At 40.6% G+C, this 21,525-nt stretch overlaps 1 protein-coding gene across 3 annotated transcripts in view; it reads left to right on the forward strand.

Annotated features, from left to right (window-relative positions):
- Nucleotides 1–21,525, forward strand: part of rcan2 (regulator of calcineurin 2) — a 334,948-nt gene that overhangs the window by 219,079 nt on the left and 94,344 nt on the right. The window lies entirely within an intron of this gene.

Raw genomic sequence — 21,525 nt, forward strand, 5'->3', positions numbered from 1 at the left:
GGAAGGTGAGAAAGAATTGCGGTTAAATAGGCTGCAGGTGATGAGTCTAGAACGAGGTGAATTGGCAGTTGAATCCTATTAGCTGTGTGGAGACTGGGAGGTGTCAGTGGGAGCTGGTTTGACAAAATAGAGCAGCGTCTGTTCCCCACTCCATCAGAAACCAGTTTCTGTGAGGTTTTTCCCAACACTAATGTCAGAGTTCTCTGACACACTTGTACGCATCTGAAAAAGTAACATTGCCTAGTTTTAGGCATTTATTCAAATTTCCTTAGGGAGCAGGGCAGTGGACCCTGAAATACAGCGATGCAGTCTCCATGTAATATGGGTTCAATGTAATCCAATTTTTATATCATTTAAAAAAAAATATATACATATATATATATGTATTTGAGCACCTTGATTTAGACCAGACAAGCCTTTGATCACTTTGGAATGGCTTTCCTGCTCTCACAGAACTTTTACTACACCCAAGAAATACATTTGTATTCTGCAGATGTGAATCTTCAAATCCAATAACTGAAATTACTGCTCTTCAGTTATTAAGCTACTTAGATATTTTGTGTGGAATTCTGACAGTTATGGCAACACATTCTAAGAAGTGTTTAGATATTGGAGCTTTCTGACTGGGGACAACTGGATGTAGCTTTCAATTTTGTGAAGTGATGTTTTTTGAAGTTGACTTTGCACACTTGATGTGTGAGTAAGGAACGTTATTACTGTGTCATTCACAGTTTAGCTGAAGGAGGTAAAACAGAAAGATAAAGTACAAACAATTTTAAACATTTCATACAAGATCTTCAAATTCTGCAGTAACATATTAGAGTTAAATGACATATTGATGATCACAGGAGTCTCGTAAAATTTGGTATGGTTTCAGTAAAGCTATCAGCTATTTGCCGTCAGTTGAACTGAAAGATCTTATGTGCATTTCTCATCTCCAAAACAGATTGTTGAATGGGCTCCAAGCTGATCAAGTTGATGCCTCCAGCCATTTCATTTAAGATTTTAGACCAATGAACACGTTTATAAAACTCATTAAAACTCCAAACTGCAATATATCATCAGTAAATAAACATTTTAATTGATAGTTTAAATAAGATATATGCAGTATTGCTATCCATCTGAACAATTAGTTCTACTAATTGTATCCATTCAATAAACAACTTAGATCAAATTGGAAATAGATTTCCAACAAAGATTCCATATTTATTTATTTCCTGCGGAGCATCAAGAAAGCTCTCCTCTGTCCCAGGATACTGACGGACTTTTACCTCTGTGCCATTGAGAGCATACTCACTAACTGCATCTCAGTGTGGTATGGGAATTGTCCCGTATCGGACCGCAAAGCTCTCCAGCGTGTGGTGAAAACTGCCCAGCGGATTATCAGCGCCCAATTGCCCACCATTGAGAACATCTACCATAAACGCTGCCTGGGCAGGGTGAAAAGCATTATCAAGGATGCATCTCACTCTAGCCATGGACTTTTTACTCTCCTCCCATCTGGCAGATTCTACAGGAGCCTCCGCTCCCGCACCAGCAGGCACAGGAAGAGCTTCTTCCCTGAGGCTGTGACCCGGCTGAACCTCACATCACAGCACTAAGATATTATATGCACCCACATTGTACTGTCTCAGTACTTTTATATCTGCATGCTGTAGTACCTACTTCTTATTCGCAATTATTTTGTAAACACCACTATTCTTTTACACTTCCAGTTAGATGCTAACTGCATTTCATTGGCTTTGTACCTGTACTCGGCACAATGGCAATAAAGTTGAATCTAATCTATAACTTAAAAGTTTAAATGAAAATTAGCTAATCTGGAAATGTTTACAAGTGGAATTGATTGTGAATTAAACAGTGTAGCTTGAATTATAACTTTTAAAAAAGTAAATCAGCATAAATTTTTGTGTGCTTGACCCTGAATAGTTTAAGAATCCAGATTTTCATGGTTTAAATATGCCTTTAAGAGGATGGAAAGTGTACAAGACAATTTAGAGACAAAGTAGATTCTAACTTTTAAATTATTTCAACAAGGTCACAGTATTATTTCTCTAAAGATGCTAGCAATTTTGGCAGGAGGTTGGAGAGACAGCACATGTAAGATTAACATCAATTCAAGTGGATTTTAATTGGGATTGAAGGGTCGAGAATGCTGGATATTGAGTAGACATGGATTGCCAAGATGTTCCCATAAATGTGCCTCTAAAGTAACTTTGTTGGTGTTATTTATATCTAGCTACCCCAATTAACCCATCAACTAGAGAAACTTGTCCTGCTGAAGGGTCTCGGCCCAAAATGTCGACTGTTAATTTTTTCCATAGGCGCATCTAGCATGCTGAGTCCTCCAGCACTTTGTGTGTGTTGCTTGTTTACAGCTTATCGCCACAGCAACCGTGGCCTCACATTATCAGAGATTTTCCCTTTGTCTTGTTCTTTCATCCACCTCTCTGTCTGTAACTGAAAACCAATCTGTTTTCGCTTTTCTCTGGTTCAAAATGTTAACTCAGATGCTGCCTGGCCTGTCTTTCCAGCAATTTCTGTTTATAGACTTGAAACATTAACTCTGTTCCCACGTCTACAGATGAACATCAATCTTCAGCATTTTCTGTCTTTATTTCAGATTCCCATCATTATTTTACTTTTAGATTCTTTTGTCAGAATCAGATTTCTTTCTTTCTTTTTATATCTTTTTATTAATTTTAAACAAACATAAATGAACCATGAATAGAGTTTGAAAGTACATAGGTTAAGTATACATTCATATAGATGATAATCCATATATAATAACCTCCCAAACTCATAGTAATTACGAAAAAAGGGAGTAAATAATAAGAAGAAAAAAACACCAAAAAAGAAAAAAAACCTAACCAACATGGGCCATTGCGTTATGTCAAATATACACAGTAGCGTCACTAACTCCGCACCTCCATCCAAATAATTAAGGATAATAGAAGCAGGGTTTAGGTATAGTCAGTTTAACTGATATGAAAATGTTGGATAAATGGTCTCCAAGTTTCTTCAAATTTAACTGAAGAATCAAAGACAACACTTCTAATTTTTCCTAAGCTCAAACAAGAGATAGTTTGAGAATCAGATTTATTATCACGGAAATGCGCTCAGTGGCCACTTTATTTGGTGAGCATATGTGCATGGTTTTCTTCCACGTCAAGGTTTAACATGTTGTGTGTTCAGAAATACTGTTCTGTACACTACTGTTGTAATGCATGGATATTTGAGTTAATATCGCCTTCCTGTCATCTTGAACCAGTCTGGCCATTCTCTTCTGAACTTTCTCATTAACAAGATGTTTTTTGCCCACAGAACTGCTGCTCACTGGATTTTTTTTGTTTTTCGCACTATTCTCTGGAAACTCAGCAGTTTCTGAGATACTCAAACCACCCTGCCTGACACCAACAATCATTCCATGGTCAAAATCACTTAGATCGCATTTCTTTCCTCATTCTGATGTTGGGACTGGACAACAAATGAACCTTTTGTCCATGTCTGCATGTTTTTATGCATTGAGTTGCTGCCACATGATTGGCTGATCAGATATTTACATTAATGTTCAGGTGTATGGGTATACATGATAAAGCGGCCACTAAGTGTATATCATGAAATTTATTGTTTTGTGGCAGCAGTACAGTGTAATACATAATATACTAAAAAATTACAATCAGAAGTGAGATGAACCACAGAGAGCATTCTAACTGGTTGCATCACTGCCTGGTATAGAAGGGCCAGAGCACAAGATCAGAAAAAGCTGTAGAGTGTTGTCAACTCAGCCAGCTCCATCAGGAACAGCAGCCTCCCCACCATCCAGGGCATCTTCAAAAGCTGGTGCCTCAAAAGGCGGCATCCATAAAGGACATCCTACGCCCAGGACATACCCTCTTCTCATTACTACCATCAGTGAGGAGTCTGAAGCCACACACTCAGTGGCTGAGGAACAGCTTCTCCCCCTCTGCCATCAGATTTCAGATGTCATTAACACTGGAATGGCAGACAATAGCTCCATATCTTAGACTCAGTAGAAGTTGTGTGAGAGATACTTGTAAAATCTCCTTCCTGGTTTGGATGAATGATATTGTCCATTGATAACATGAACTGCAGATACATCAGCTTCACGTTTACCTTTGCTGTAGAAATAAAAGATCTGATATCCATGATCCTAACCAATTTCACCAACAGGAAGCCAAAGCATTAATCTTTCCTAGCAGTTTTCTTTTGAAGTGTACATATTTATTCATCAGGGTACCTTTAGCTGGAGATTTGGAGGGATGTCAATTTGAACAGGTTAACTTAGTAATTTCCTCATTATTAGATAAATCTGAATTCAGAGATTTAAAAAAAGTGTGGGTGCAAAATAGGCATTCAGCCAATGAAGCCTTCTTATCCAATACACAACTTAAAGTTCTTGTTTATTTTTGAATCTGGTCAACCTATGAATACTATCAAGAAGGTGACTGCAAAGTGTCAGTAAGACAGCACTCAGAAATTTCTTCAAAGTGTGATTAAGTGAATTATTAAGATAGTAATTTAGAGGAACGATTTAGATTAGTTTGCTCAAGGCTGGCCAATTTATCATTATATCATTATAGACCCATGAACAATGCTGCTTTGATATCTTCTGTTATTTTTTTTTGTCCTAGCTACCTTAAACTGAAATTGTCCAGATATATTTCAATGGAGCTTGTGCTACTGATCTGCACAAATATATATGTAAAAATATTATTTTCATCTTCACTTATGCCAACATCTTGTTATTTTGCAGAATGATTTCTTGTTTACTTGTAAATTGCCTGTGTTGAGAATCCAAAATATACTGCAGATTCTGGAAACTTTAAACAAAAACTAAGAGCGCTGAAACCCTCAGTAATTCAGACAGTATCTATTGAAAGAAAAAGAAGAGTTAATATTTCAGGTTGAGTGCTAACAGATGCTGCCTGACTTGTTGAGTGTTTCTAGCTTTTTCTGTTTTTTGTGGATAGGGGTTTCTATAGTTAGAGGAATAGACACAACATTCTCTGGACAGATAGAAATATCTGACTGGTATGTTGCCTCCCAGAGGCCAGGTCTGGGATGTCTCAGATCGAGTCCATGGCATTCTTAAGGGGGAGTGTAAGTAGCCAGTAGTCTTGATACATATTGGTACCAATTGACATAGGTAGGAAAAGGGAAGAGGTCCTGAAGAGAGAACTTAGGGTGGTAGGTAGAAAGCTGAAAAGCAGATCCTCCAGGGTAGTAATCTCTGGGTTGTTGCCTGTGCCATGTGAAAGTGAGGAGAAGAATAGGATAATTTGGCAGATGAGTGGATGGATGAGGAGCTGGTGGAAGGCGCAGGGTTTCAGATGTCTGGATCATTGGGATCTCTGCTGGGGAAAGTATGACCTGTACAAAAGTAACGGGTTACTCCTGAACTCGAGGGGTACCAGTATCTTTGTGGGCAGGTTTGCTGGAATTGTGGGAAAGGGTTTAAACTAATTTGGCAGGGGGATGGGAAACAGAGTGTGGGGCTGAAGATGGGGTATACAAGCAGAGACAGTATGTAGTGAGACTGACAGGAAGAACAGGGAAATGATAGCAAAATTTCAGTCAGTGAATGAGTTACAGAGTAACAAGGGGACAAAAATCAAAAATGGTGACAAATACAGAATTGAAGGTGTTAAATTTGAATGCACTCAGTATATGGAATATGGTAGATGATTTTGCAGCAGGTATGATGTCAGCATCACTGAGCCGTGGCTGAAAGATTATAGTTGGAAGCATAGCATTCTAGGATACACATTGCTTTGAATGGATAGACAGAGGGGGTGGCATGGCTCTGTTGGTAAAAGATGAAATCAAATCCTTAGGAAGAGGTGTCATAGGATTGGAAGATGTACCATCATTGTGGGTAGCGTTAAGTAACTGCAAGGGTAAAAAGATTCTGATGGGAATTATATACAGCCCTCTGAATAGTAGCCAGGATATGGGCTACAAATGACAATGGGAGACAGAAAATGCATGTCAAAAAGGCGATGTTAGTATAGACATGAGAGATTTCAATATGCAGTTAGATTGGGAAAATCAGGTTGGTGCCAATTTTGGATTACAAGAGAAAGAACTTACAGAAGGCCTATGATATGGCTTTTTAGAGCAGCTTGTGGTTGAACATACTAAGGTATCAGCTATTGAGGATTGGACGTAGCGCAATGAACTGGATTTGATTAAGGAGCTTAAGGTAAGGGAACACTTAGGAGGTCATAAGAGAATTCACCTTGCAATTTGAGAGAGAGAGAAGCTAAAGTCGAATGTATCAGAGTTATGGTGGAGTAAAGGCAATTATGGAGGCATGAGAGAGGAGCTGGCAGAAGCTGATTGGAAAGGGACACCAGCAGGGATAACAGCAGAGAAACAATGGCTGGGAGGAATTCGGAGGTTGCAGGATAGATACATCTCAAAAAAAGAGTATTCTAAAGGCAGGATGATGCAAATGTGGCTACAAGGAAAATCAAAACCAACATAAAAACAAAAGAGAGGGCATATAATAGAGCAAAAATTAGTAGGAAGTTAGAGGGTTGGGAAGCTTTTAAAAACCAACAGTAGGTAACTAAAAAGCTGTAATGAGGGAAAAGATGAAATATGAAAGTAAGTTAGCCAATAATATCAAAGCGGATGCCAAATTTTTTTTCAATATGTGAAGAGTAAAAGAGAGACAAGAGTACAGGAAGACCACTGAAAAATTATGCTGGATGTTCTCTCTCTTGTTTGTGTGTGTTGCATGTAATGTTGAGGCTTTATAAAGCATTGGTGAGACCTCACCTGGAGTATTGTGAGCAGTTGTGAGCCCCTTATCTAAGAAAGAATGTACTGATATTAGAGGGTCATGTAAATGAATCTGGGTGTAGTGGCCAATTCAAAAAAAAACAATTGCATGTGCTGGTGGCACCCATAGATTTGTTGTACTTATATGATGCGCCCTCCAATCACTCCAGTAATGATTGTTCCAAAAGCCGAAGATATGTATTCAATCCTTTGGTGGCAATTAATAGACACACAATCTTGGAGCGATGAAACTTCAACGTAACAAAGTGTAATTGAACGTAACTAAAGGGTCAACAAAAGATATGACAAACATCGGCCCCCAGCAGCAAACTGCGCCAAACAAATCACGAATATGTAACCTATTCCCTTTGCTTTTACCATGCTCCCTCTCATGTGACTAGTTACCATAATAATTATAATGTACAACACAGAACACAATGCAGATAGAGAACAGATACATGGCTCCTACAACCAGAATGAAAGACGTATCATATGAGGAGCATTCTTTAGCTCTGAACCTGTCCTCACTGGAATTTAGAAGAATGATAGGGTTCTCATTGAAGCATATTGAATGTTGAAAGGCCTAGATAGAGTGGACGTTGAGAGAATGTTTCCTTCAGTGGGGGAGTCTTGCATCAGAGGGCACGGCCTCAGAATAGAGCGACATCCATTTAGAATGGCCATGAGGAGGAATTCCTTTAGCCAAAAGGTGTTGAATTTGTGGAATTAATTGCACTGATGGTTGTGGAGGCCAGGTTAATGATGGAGGTTGATAGATTCTTGATGAGTCAGGGCATGAAAGGTTATGGGTAGAAGGTAGGAGATTGGGTTGAGAGGGAAAATTGATTGGCTGTGGTCAATTGTGGAGCAGAATGGCCTAATTTGGTCCCTATACCTTAAGCTTTATGGTTGCTTACATCAGCTTTGCTCACATTTGTTAAACCATCTCTATCATACCTGTTACTATACTTGCATTATAAGTCTTTGGAGGCAACTTTAATCCAATTTCTTTATTGGTTTGGTTTAATATTACCTAATTGCTTGTAATTGGAATCTGGTATTTTATACACAACACATTAGCATAGTAATTACTGCAATGCAATTACAGCTTGAGGTGTCAGAGGTTGGAGTTCAATTCTGCCGCAGTCTATGAGGAGTTTGTGTGTTCTCCCCGTGAACGTGCAGGTTTCCTCTGGGTGCTGCAGTTTTCACCCACAGTCCAAAGACCTTCCAACTGGTAGTTTAATTAGTTATTATAAATTTCATTGTGATTAGGCTTGGCTTAAACTGGCAGGTTGCTGGGAGGTGTAGCTCATTGGACTTGAAAGGCCTGTTCTGTGCTGAATCTATAAATAAATAAATAAACAATTAGATTTATAAAGGCAAATCAAAAACTCAAGAGTTTTTGCAGATGCAGACAGTGTCCATAGAAATGAACAGTTGATGCATCAGGCCAAAACCCTTCTTCAGGACTGGAGAGGGAGGAGGAAGACACCAGAATAAGCAGGTGGGGTGAGAAGAAGGAGGATTAGCTGGAAGGTGACTGGTGAAACCAAGTGGGCGGGAAAGGTAAGGGACTGGAGAGGAAGGAATCTGATAGAAGGAAAGAATGGACCATAGGAGAAAGGGGAGGATAAGCAGTAGAGGGAGATGATAGGCAGGTGAGGAGAAGAGGTAAGAGGCCAGACTGGAGAATAGAAGAAGAGGGAAGCAGGAGAGCAAAAAAAAATTACCAGAAGGAAAGATCAATGTTTATGCCAGCATGTTAGAGGCTACCTAGATAGAATACAAGGTGTTGCTCCTGCACCCTGAGAGTGGTGCCTTCATGGCAGAAGAGGAGGCTATGAACCAACATATCGGAATTGGAATGGGGATAGGATTTTAAATGATTGACCACCGGGAAGTTCCTCTTTCAGTGGATGCAGTGGAGGTGTTCGACAAAGTGGTCCTGCAATTTACAATGGGCGTCATCATTGTAGAGGAAGCTGCATTGGGAGTACTGGACACAGTAGACACAAGTCCAACAGATTTGTAGGTGAAGTGTTTGGGGCCCCAAATAGAGTAAGGGAGAAGGTGAATGGGCAGGTATAGCATTTCTGTTGTTTTCAGGGGTATGTACCAGGAGGGAGATTAGTGGGGAGAGACAAATGGACAAGAGAATCACGGAAGAGCGATCCCTGTGGAAAGTGGAGAGTCGGGTGGTTGGTGAAGATGCGTTTGGCGGTAGGACCCCGTTGAGGATGGTGGAAGTTGTGGAGAATTATGTGCTGGATGCAGAGGTTCATGGGGTGGTAGGTCAGGGCATGAAGAACTCTATCCCTGTTAAGGCAGCTGGAAGATGGGGTGAGCGCAGATGCCTGGCAAATGGATGAGATGTGTGTGGGGTGGGGGGGGGAGCAGCATTAATGGCGGAGGAAGGGAAACCAGTTTTCAAGTCCCGGAAATTTTAACCTTAACCTGGAAACATATGTGGTGGAGATTAAGGAACTGAGAAAAGGAATACATTTTTACAGAGGACATGGTGGAAAGAGGTATAGTGTAGAAAACCATGGGTATTGGTAGATTTATAAAAAATGTCAAAAGACAGTTTGGCTCCAGAGATGGAGACAGAGAGATCAGGAGAGGGAAGAGAGATGTCAGAAATAGACCAAGTGAATTTAAGGGCAGGGTGGATGCTGGAGGCAAAGTTGCTGAAATAGTTGAGCTCAGCATGGGTGCATGAAGCCGCACCAATGTAACACAGGAGGAGCTGGGGAGTGTTACCAGGGAGGCTTGGAACATGGACACAAGTTCGGTGAAGCAGAGACAATGGGCTTATCTGGACAGTCAAGTTTGGACAGTATGGGGCAAGGGAACTGTGAGTTTGTTGACAGTGGATGGGATTTCTCTAGAGTTGATGAGATTAGGGATGACGTCGGAGATAATTTTCTGACGGTCCACAGTGGGGTCCTCCTCTGTCAGGCAGGGGAAAGGAAAGAGAGGTTTATGAGAGTTATTGTGTGGTGTCAGCAAGGCACCAGACTACCACACTACAATACCATCCTGTGGGTTTGATGGCAGTGGTGGGATTCGTGCAGAGAGAAAGGAGGGCAGTGGGTTCAGAGAGGGGTACAGCTTGAGGAGGAGAAAGGAGTGCTGAATTCGAACTTGTTGATTCCTTTTCAGCAATTAGAAATAAAAAGATCCCGAGTAAGCAGAAAACCAGAGCGGGGTGTCCAACAAAAGGGGAGGGTTGGAAACACGAGGGTTCTTCAGTGTGGGGTGGGAAATTCTTGTCCATGAGGTGGACTCGGAGAAGGAGGTGATTGAAGAAGAGGTTGGCGTCATGGTAGGCGCTGAACTTACTGAGATGTCGGCAATGGGGGTCAAAGGTAAGGCCCTTGCTGATGACAGAATGTTTCACCTCAGTGAGGGGAAGATCAGAAAGAATGGTGAAGAGGTGGCAGGGATTAGAGTTGGGATTGGGGGGGAGGGGCGTTAGCAGCATCGGTGGGAGAGAAGAGTTGGGGTGTTCAGGGAAGGTAGGGTGGTTGGAAAATGGAGGCAATGAATCCCCTTGAATTGACAGGGGATCCCGAGAGACCCAGTGTTGAAGAGTAGTGATGGGGAGCCTGGGATCCCAGTGGCAGCGAGGAAGGCCTCAGCATGGAAGTGGTAGTGGCTGAGATCTGTGCTGGAGCTTGAGGTAGAGGCTGCGTAATTCATGGTCCAAAAGTTTCTGGGGTCACTGGAACCAGAGTTGGCCGTGATGGGATCTGCAGTCTAGAAGCATCTGATCGAATCGAGGTCTGAGAGGATCAGACTGATTTATTTTGAAATGAATACAAGTCTGATCCAGGCGAAACCTGATTTGCCTTGTGGGTGCCAGAATTCCCATTGACAAATAAAATCAAAACCATAAAATAACACATTTCATATTTACTTGGGATCTGAAATTGGTTTCAAAGGTTGATGCTTGGTTTTAAATTGAAAGAAAAACAAGACAAGCAGAGGCAACTTCATTTTGTTTCTTCAAGCTGGCAACACTGGAAACATTACATAATGTACCTCCAGCTAATATTTTTTAGTAGTATTTTCTCTTACGGTTAGACCTGGTTCTCCGACAGAGTATTTCCACGGGCACCAGCATTCTAACTACATCATGTTGCCTGTTTTGGAGACTACGGGCTAATTATTTGACCATGGAGACCATGGCAACTGAGATTCATCCAATTTTCCAAACAGGTACATTTTTAACTGGGTTCAGTCATTAGTAATAAAGTCAGTGACATGGCCAATCCTTGCCCCTCTAGGCCTGGAGGACTGGGACCAATTATATTTTCCAGGCTGAGAAAAGACTAAGTGCCAATTGTGAACTAAACATATAACCTGTAAGTTTTTATCCACTATTCAATGGAAGAACTATCCATTATTATTTTATCACATATACAGCATTATTAATGTAGGAATAGATGTTCCTATTTATCCACTTGATTATCTTGCTTTGCCAGCGTCTAGGAGGAAGATGAAGCTGAGGTGGAGAACATTTCCTCTAAATAACAGGGTTTTGCCTACTTTTCCTCCAAGTAATTTATCCAGTCAATCCAATCTGTCCAAGATAATAAAGAACCCACCTGCCACATTAACTCACTCTTACCACCTTTCAAGAAATGATGTATGAAAATAAGTTCATGTGTGTTTTTTCAGGGAAGTTGTTATGACTGCTTTATTGAAAGTACTTAATAAAATCCCTCCTATTATACATTGAGTTTATAATTATAGTTTACACAATCCCTCTAGTTTAGAAAGTATTCTAAGGGGCCAGACATTCAAGTATTTGGATAGACAGGGACTGATTAGGGATAGACAACATGACTCTGGGCGTGGAAGGTGTTTAACTAATTTTATAGAGTTTTTCAGGGAAGTTACCAGGAAAGTTGATGAAGGCAAGACAGTGCCTACAGGAAAGATGTCAATAAGATTGAAAGAGAAAATTTACAAGAATGTGGCCAGGATTTGAGGACCTAAGTTATAGATAAAGATTGAATATGTTAGGACTTTATTCCCGAGAGTGCAGAAGAATGAGGGGAGATTTGATAGAGGTATACAGAGTTATGAGGGGTATAGATAGAGTAAATGCAGGCAGGCTTTTTCCACTGAGGTTGGGTAGACTACAACTAGATGTCATGGGTTAAGGGTGAAACGTGAGATGTTGAAGATCATGAGGGGGCACTTTTTCACTCAGGGTGCAGAGAGTGTGGAATAAGCTGCCAGCACAAGTTGTGAATATGGGTTCGCTTTCAACATTTAAGAAAGATTTGGACAGGAATGGTGTGGAAGGCTATGTTCCAGATGCAGGTCAATGAGATCAACCAGTTTAATAGTTTGGCATGGACTAGATGGGTCAACGGGACTGTTTCTGTGCTGTTGTGAACTATGACTCTATCGAACATATGTATATCAGAATCAGGTTTAATATCACCTGCATATGGTATGTCATGAAATTTGTTAACTTTGAGTCAGCAATACAGTGCAATATATCATAGTACAGAGAAAGAAGCATATTACATTGGATTATATTTCATTGAATGACTACTTGTTTCACTATTCATAATTAAAATTATTTTAACATTTAGATTAATTGCTTAGACCATAAGACCATAATTGCTTAGTTAACATAAAAAAACTGAAAATCAATTTGATGAAAAATAGTAAACAGAGGAATCTTTTATTGAAGATTAAATATTGTTAAACTATCAAGGGAAACACTTCTGACCTTAAGAGAGTAAAGAGAAGTACTGTTTGAGTGTGGCAGTAAATATGATGTGTGAATGCATGGAGCGATGTGCCTAAGGGCTCAGTCAAAACAGCTGTTCAGAGGTCATTTCAGGTCTATCAAAGATATGAGTATTGCACTTTGATGTCACAGCCTAGACAGCTTATGACACTTCGACATACTCCAGAGACTAAGAAATCTGGCATGTCTCCATCGACCCGTACCAAATTATTATTGATGCACTGTAGCGGTGTGCTACACGCAGCGCTAAAATTACGACACGGAGTCGGTAACTGCAGTCGAAGGAAAAAACTTTATTCGAAATCCTCAGCCTCACTTTTAAGCCTCCCTCAACCTGCCCCCCGTAGCGCAGAGGCTCCAAAGCTCTGTGCTCGCAAACCCCCGTAGGCTATCTAATTGTGAGCCGGTTCGGATGTGCCAGGAAATGGGTCGCCACAGCACCATAGTAAACTTTCTGTCTGGCTGCTTAATGCTTGATATGGTAACTGCTCTGCACATGATTGCAAGAATGTGTGGAGAGCTGTGGTCACAGCTCAGATTCTCCTCCGTGGGCTCTACTTACAGTTCTGGCTACCTTAGTAAAGTAGCCTGCATAGTCAAGGACACTAACCCCCTCTACCCCAGACGTTCACTCTTCTCCCGCCCCACCTTCCATGAGGCAGAAGGTACAAAGACCTGAAAACACAAATTACCAAGCTCAAGGACAGCTTATATCCCACTGATATCAGACACTTAAGTGAACCTCTTGTATGACAAGATGGCTTTTGACTTCATAATCGACCTCATCTTGCAACTTATTGTTTACTTGCACTGTACTTTTTGGGAGCTTTACACTTTATTCTGGATTGTTATTATTTTATCTATCAAGCTCATAGATGAATGAACATCTGTGTGAACAGCATGCAAGGCAAGATTTTATTATGACAATAAGAAACTTATGCTAATACCAATACCAGTGGGCTGCTGCTTTCTGTTTGGACGTGTTTTACTGTGTATGGAGCAAAGTGATAGGAACAATGTCAGCATGCACTGGACAACAGTAGACATCACTTTTTGCATACTGAGTAACCTACAGACTGGGCCATAACGTGCCTGACATTGACTTTGCCTCTTGTGATCTTCGTGGTCATACCATCCTTCTGTGTCCTTGTGGTTACACTCCCTGCTGTGGCCATCCTGCAAAACAAAGGTTCCCGTCAGCAATGGCGAGGCCTCAGAGCAAGGACCTCCTGACTCCAAGGCCCCACCATCATACAGCCGTCAAACTTTTCGGAAGCTTGAATTTTACTTAAATTTTCCATTCAGGTTGGCAAGCTCATTGAAATGAATGATATCATAACCAATACCTGAGCCATGACTGACATAAAGCTAAGGAGCTGAATGTAGCCCCTCTGCTCAATGCGAGTGAGCTTTACCCCCTGGCATGGTGCTGAGAACAATAACGGAGCAGGAGGCTTAATGCATGGGTGTCAGACTCACAGCACATCCCATAACTTTTGTGTGTAATTTGCAGGAAAGGAGATCTTGCTGGCAAATCTCCTCTACAAAAGATAAACACCAATTGGCCTATTATGTTCCAAAATGTGTGGTCAAATTTTCAGAGAAAAATATGCCAATTAAGGTAACAATTGTATTTATTGGATGAGCTTATACCCTCTACATGAAACTTTAAAAAAAGACACCTTACATGATTGAATTTTGCTCCCCAGTATTTTTCTTGGTCTCGGAAGAATTTGTTATTATTTGTCCACATTGTGGTGATAAATTCAACACATTTAGTGATGCGAGCATACTAAACAGTGGCAACCATTAGATTTGCCCCTGTAGAATTTCACTTACAGCTTGATCCAATTTGCCTAATAGGCATGTTGGCAGTGTGATTAGAAATTCTGTAGTTTTCCCTCTGAAAGCACAGTTAAATAACACAGATGGTTGTTACTGCTCTTGAAATAGCAATACTTAGAGTGGATTGATTAGGGAAAACTTAGAAAAATGTTAATTTGCTTCAAGAAGGCATTTGGATCTGTGCATCAGCAATGGTGAAATGAAGAATTGTTACCTTCAGCACCCACAGTGTGTCAGGTCACTGCAGACTAGTCTCAGCACTGGAATGCTTATCACAATCCAGTTTTGCTTTGTAAATGTGCAGGGTGGCAGAGAGCTATACAAATAGTCTGGTTAATTAGTATTATCTTTTAGTAAAGAATCCCATCTGTTTTAACTCGCTTTCTACAGTTAAGAAAATACATATTTTTAAGTTTTTTTAGATGACGGAGTGAAGAAGACATCTATTATAAATTATGAGAGTCAAGATTATGTGCTGCATGTACATTGCTAACCACCTAACTGATGTAGCACCAGGGGCTGGAAATTAACTTTCAAATCATGTTTACTTTAGCAGCATTCTAAGGGCAATTGCCTCCTTGAGGACCACAAACTTCTTGTAAGGTTTGGAGGCTTGCATGCCTCAATGACTCGGAGAGCTATGTGGGCTGGAGTGAGGACCCTGTGCTTTGACTCCTAGTAGGGTCAGCATGCCAAACAGGTCAAAGGGTAGAGGCCAGGCCATCAGCCCTCCAGGTTCTGGGATTCAGCTGAGGGCTAACAATACTGACCGGTCAAAAAGAAATAGTTATGGAAACAGCAATGAAGATGGTATTCCTGAGTCTTCACCCAGGATTTGACTGATTGAAATGAGGACCCTGAACCACATCTAGGGCACAATAGACAAGATAGGCAAGGGCAGAGAGAGAGAGAGAGAGAGAGGACCTTTATCGCTGCCTTAAATGCCAGTGGTATTTTATTGCTGCCTTAAATGCCAGTCAGTATCTACTAAGGCAATTGATACTTCTGAATATATAGAATATAATGTGGCTTTGAGTCATACACTTCCATGCAGGAGGCTTACCTAAGTATAAGAGTTGTTGGATTAGTAGCGATGATGTCATTTTCCATCTAAATACTCCGACCTTTGTCCTGGTATTGTCCAGTAAGCTTCAGAAAAGCAGGGAGCCTATGACTGTACCCATCCCATCTCTCTGAGCATTGAGTGAGATGCTGCTTGACCTACTGAGTCCCTCCAGAATTCTGTGCATTTTGCATTGGGAGAGATCTACTGCTTTAAGAGTTTCTGCCATTATGGAATGCCACTTCCTATATAAGTCAGAATTTTTGTTTCACTACTGAGCATATAGGCTGCCAAATCGTCCATTTACTGAAACAAAGGAAGATTACATCCCTTTTTTCCCGGTTCAATTAATCAGTGAGCACCTTATTAGGTATACCTAATGCAAATATCTAATCGGGCAATCATATGGCAGAACTCAATGCATAAAAGCATGCAGACATGGTCAAAAAGTATACTTGTTGTTCAAACCAAGCATCAGAATGGGGAAGAAATGTGAGTTAAGTGACTTGACGGTGAAATGATTGTCAGTGCTGGACGGGGTGGTTTGAGTATCTTGAAAACTGCTGATCTCCTGGGAAACATCCCATGAGTGGTAGTTTTGTGGGCGAAAATGCCTTGTTAATAAGAGAGGTCAGAGGGTTCAAGCCAATGGGAAGGCAACAGCAACTCAAGTAACCATGCATAACAGTGGTGTACAGAAGAACATCTCTGAATGCACAACTCAATGAACTTTGTAGTGGATGAGCTACCGCAGCAGAAAACCACTAACATACACTCAGTAGCAAGAGAAAATCTGCAGATGCTGGAAATCCAAGCAACACACACAAAATGCTGGAGGAACTCAGCAGGCCAGGCAGCATCTATGGAAAAGAGTAAACAGTGGACGTTTCAGGCCGAGACCCTTCAGCAGGACATGCACTCAGTGACCACTTTATTAACTATGTAACTATGTAACTATTAAAGAGTCCACAGAGTAAATGCACATGGAACTACAATGTCCAGCTTTATTTCTGCAAAGAATAAAGGCACATTTTATTTACAATTGACCATCAGTTAAGGTATACCTATCCCTAACATCTCCCTCGTGGTGCCCTTCCAACACTGGGCTTTGTTGTAAACCGTATCTAAATTTGAATGGCCACAGAAGAAGCCAGTGCTGGAAGAATGAATCTTTATCTGTGGAAAGAACCACAAGGTTAACTATTTCCATAGCAAGAGTATTTGAATTAGAATGTTATTCCATGCTCGGCTAAGATCAGCCTTGAACTATTTATATCCTGGCGATTTTGATCTAATTGCTGAAAAGTTATGTACCTCCTGAGAAGAACTGGCTTCACTTCCAAAATGACCATTTTCTGTAGCAGCTGTTTTTAGAAAAATTGCTCAGCCAAATTCCTAATTTCATTTAGAATTTTATCCATATTTGTACAGGAATGTATGTTGTCAGTAACTGGAATTTTTTGTTGATGAAATGAGAAGACTATTTTATTTTTAAATATGCAGTTTCAGAGGTTAGAACAAGTGTTAACAGAAAAGCAGGGTGAACATATTTTTATTTGATGATTAATGTACATTACTAATCTTTTTGTTTATTCATTTAATATCAGTGGAATTTTATTTTCCACAAGGTAATGAATAGAATAGGAAATAGTTTGTTTAGTAATAGTTTGTATAGTCAAAGGACTAATAGTAATGAAGGTATTAAAATAAAAAAATATGTTAACAGCAATGAAGCAAACACCACACTCATATTTGTAATGTAATTGTCCTGGAAGGTTTGTCAGTGCAAGTTTAACATGTTAATGTATTTTATCCTTCAGTCTTTTCTTGATAGCCAGTACTTTCAAAGTGCAGGAGTTATAGAGTTGTTTAGCACAGATCCTTTTGTCCATATACACTAATCCCATTTTGCCTATATTATGTCTATATCCTTCAATGCCTTGCCTCTTTATATTCAGTGGCCACTTTATTAGGTACTTCCTGTAAAGTGGCCACTCAATGTATTTCTGTGTATTTGTGGTCTTCTGCTGCTGTAGTCCATCCACTTCAAAGTTCGCAGTGCTGCACGTTCAGAGCACACCACTGTTGTAACGCTTGACTATTTGAGTTGCTGTCACCTGCCTGTCAGCTTGAACCAGTCTGGCCATTCTCCTCTGACCTCTCTTATTGACAAGGCACTTTGCCCACAAATCAGCTGCTCACTGGATGCTTTTTGTTTTTGCACCTGTTTTTGTAAGCTGTGGAGCCTGTTGTGTGTGAAAATTTCCGGATCGGCTGTTTCTGAGTTACTCAAACGACCCCATCTGGCACTGATAATCATTCCAAGGTGAAAGTCTCTTCGATCACATTTTATTCCCCATTCTGACGTTTGCTCCGCACAACAACTGAACCTCTTGACCATGCCTCGATGCTTTTATGCATTCAGTTCCTGCCACGTGATTCGCTAATTAGATATTTGCATTAACAATCTGGTGTACCTAATGAAGTGGCTACTGAGTGTAAGTGCCTGACTAACGTCCCTTGAGTATAATGACTCAAAAGATAAACAAAATATCAACCATTCTTTGCATAAAAGAAACTTTTCTCTCAATTCCCCTTTAAACCTCCTTCCATGCACTTTAAACCTAGGCCCTCTTGTTTCTGAAACTCCAGTTGTTGGAAAAAGATTCTGACTATATACTTGATCTATTTCTCTTCTACATTTATAGACCTCTATGAGTTTCACCCGTCAGTCTCCTTCAGTCCAGGGAAAACAGACCCAGTCTAACCAATTTCTCCTCATAAGTCCAATCCAGGCAACATCCTGGTGAACCTCCTCTGCATTTGCTCGAGTGCAGGCATATCTTTCCCAGTCGTATTACAATCAGACTAGACACAATCCCCCAAGTATTTGACCTTAATTTTTAAAAAATATTCTTGTTAGGAGGACAAAAAATGCCTTCACAGGGTTTTAATACAATTGGCAATTTACTGCTAATTTCTTGCCAGCTTTTGGCTCTATCTTTAGAACAGTATTGAGAATGCATAAATCTATTTTGAAGTGGAGCCTTGCAGCTGATAAAAAATTCAGCCAAATATCCCAAAGGTTACAGTTTATTTTTCAAGTTATGTGCCACTAAATTCCCAATTCTCAATGTTCCTTTATCTTTAATTTACTTTGAATGCATGTTTTAATCAGGACTAAATATGTTATTGAGGTAATTATCCCTGGCTTCAGATGAGACCTACACAAGAGTTGCTTCACCTATACAAGGCGAAGCAGCCAAAATCATTAATTATAAGGGGGTTTGCAAAAGCAGAGGGACCTTAGGTATACATGACACACAAATCCTTGGAAGTGACTTAGGGACTAATTAGTAAAAAATATAATATGGCATAGAGTTTAAAATTTGGCAGAAATAACCTCAGGACCATAGGAGGAGAGGACTCAGGGGAAGTGATATGCAGGTGAGAGGAGGTAAAAGGCGAGACTGAGAAATAAAAGAAGGGTGGAAGGGGAGGGAAACATTTTACCAGATGAAAAGATCAATATTCATGCCATCAGGTTGGAATGTATGAGGAAAAAAGGTTCTCTTTTCATGCTGTGATCTGGAACAGTCCATGTTCAAAGCCTTCCCTGGTTATACTCCCCAACTCTACCTCCCCTACAGTGACAAGCTTCATTCACTCATGATGAGCTTGTCAATTTGATCAATTTTGCCTCTGACTTCCAACCTGCCCTGCCCTGCCCTTAAATTTGCTTAGTCCATCTCTGACATCTCCCTCCCCTCTCCTGATCTTCTTGTCTCCATCTCAAGACAAACCGTCAACCAACATCATTTACAAACCTACTGATTCCCAGAGTTATCTCAACTATACCTTTTCCCACGCCATCTCCTGTAAAGATGATAATCCCCTTTTCTCAGTTTCTTCACCTCCTCCACATCTGTTCCCGGTTCGCAGCCTTCCATTGTCCTCCCTCTTTAAAGAACAGGGTTTCCCTTCCTTTACCATCGATGCCGCCCTCATCCGCATCTCTTCCGTTTCCCGTACATCCACACTCACCCCACCTTCCCACTGCCTTAATATTGATGGAGTTCCTTTTCTCTTTAGCTACCATCCCATCAGCATCTACATCCAACACATTATCCTCTGCAACTTCCGACATCTCCAAAGGGATCCTACCATCGAACGTATTTTTACTTCCTCCCCTTGCTTTCTGCAAGCGGCCCAGACACTACCTCCCTCACCCCCATTCAGGGCCCCAGACAGACCTACGGCTGTGAATCTGTAGGGGTTGTCTACTGTGTCTGATGCTCCCGATGCAGCCTCCTCTACATTGACGAGATCCATCGTAAATTGGGGAACCGTTTCGTCTAGCACTGCCACACCATCCACCACAAGCGGGACTTCCTTTGGCCAAACATTTCAATTCCAATTCCCATTCCTATTCCAACGTGTCAAACATGTCGGTCGTGGAGGAGCAACCACCTTGTATTCGGTATCGACACCCTGCAGCCTGGTGGTATAAATATTGATTTCTCCCTCCGGTAAGCAGATGCGTGGTTTTTCCTCAGGTGATCTGGTTTCCTCCAACAGTCCAAATGCTTACCGGGCCAGTGAATTGATCATCGTACTTTGTCCCATGTTTAGGTTAGAGTTAGTAAGGATTGTGGGGTTGCTGGGGCAGCATGGCTTAAAGGGTCAGAAGGGCCTACTCTGCATTGTATCGCCAAATAAGTGGGCAGCTAGATAAATAAATAAAGACATAGATAGATAGATAGACTGTAACAATACTCTGCATTGTTTTACTGTTTCTGCATTACTATTTTTTTTGTAGTTTCCTCAGCGTAATTATGTTTGGAATGACCTGTCTAGGTTGCATGCAAAACAATACTAGCACCGTATCTTGGAACATTATAAACCAAATACCCATTGTCCTATTGGCTACCTTCCCCATCCATCATCCTCCTCTTGGTCCAAACAACTCTTGATTGGTAGAAGATGATAATCTCAAAATTCCCATAGTGGGAACTGGCAGTTTTGTGCTTCTTGCTGATTCATGCAGGCAGAATTAGAGCCTGACCTGCACCTGACCTGGCTGACCAAAACAAACCCAGCTTATAATTTTGTCCAGCTTTAGCTCGACAGACCACCACCATAGTTACAGTAATGCTGTTCCCATGCTGATAATGTTAAGTAAATCATCCTGACTCAGATGAGTACTAACACGTCAACAGAGAAATTAGGAACAGGAGTAGGTTACAGTATTTGACCCTTTGAGATTGCTCCTATATGTTCACAGCTAATTATCTATCTCAATATACTATATTCCTGCTCTCTTCTCATGCTGTCTGATGCCTTTGTGTACTTAAATTTAACTGAATCCTTAAGTATATTCAGTGACTTGGCCTCACAGTCCTTGACATAATGTATGGCACAGGTTCACCATCCTGTGAGGGAAGAAAGCTGTATTTATGACCCCTCTTTCTAGATGCCTGGGACAGGCTAAATATTCTCCTATAGTTCTGGTCTCCATAGCCATGTTAGGATCTTGTATAGTTTCATAATAAACCAAATACTTCAACTGAATATGTACTCACATAGACCCAAACATGTTACATGTGGCTGGGTTCTATTTAGTTCCAGTGTGCAGTCAATGAACAGTGTTAGTACACAAACAAATCTTTGCAGTAACCAGCTTTCTTATAATCAATAAGTTCAGATCACAGTCCCAATATATTTCACAATCCCAGCAACCATTTCACAGTCTATTCAATTTAGACACCAAAGTTTTAATGCAAGCGTTCATTGCCTTCTTCAGTTTAATTTATCTTACTTACACTGTACATTTTATATGTATATTTAAAATCTTCCCAAATCTGGCCTAGTTAGTTACTTTTTTAAATTTGAGTGGCATTCCATTTTACCCTGTAGTATTTTGTACAGAACTCTTTGCTGTGGCTGTCTGTTATTCTGTAGCTATTTGTGCATTAAATCTACTTGGTGGCTATTCTACTGTTCAATTCTTCTAGTTTTAAATGAGCTACTT

The sequence above is a fragment of the Hypanus sabinus genome, chromosome 10 (genome assembly GCF_030144855.1).
Source record: "Hypanus sabinus isolate sHypSab1 chromosome 10, sHypSab1.hap1, whole genome shotgun sequence".
Classification (NCBI taxonomy): Eukaryota; Metazoa; Chordata; class Chondrichthyes; order Myliobatiformes; family Dasyatidae; genus Hypanus; species Hypanus sabinus.